We start from the raw sequence: 268 nt of genomic DNA on the forward strand, positions 1-268 counted from the left end.
GGGGGTTGTTTCCCCCCTATTCCTCCCCCCTCCAAAAACTGGGGTCGGGGTCCCGCGGGTGCTGGGCTGCGTCCCCCCTGCCCTCCCCTCGCTCTTTGCGCTGGATGAAGCATAGAGCTGTGGGTGCACCAAGGTCACTGACCTTTCATGCTCAACGCGCCCACCTCGCCGTCACCTTGATCCGCTCTGACAGGGGCGATGCGTCCCCGGCACAAACCCCCCCTCTCAAAGAGGGTCCCATAGGGGCGGGGGCGCCGGGGGGGGGGGG

The sequence above is a fragment of the Buceros rhinoceros genome, unplaced genomic scaffold, assembly GCF_000710305.1.
Source record: "Buceros rhinoceros silvestris isolate BGI_N320 unplaced genomic scaffold, ASM71030v1 scaffold35180, whole genome shotgun sequence".
In the NCBI taxonomy this organism is placed as follows: domain Eukaryota; kingdom Metazoa; phylum Chordata; class Aves; order Bucerotiformes; family Bucerotidae; genus Buceros; species Buceros rhinoceros.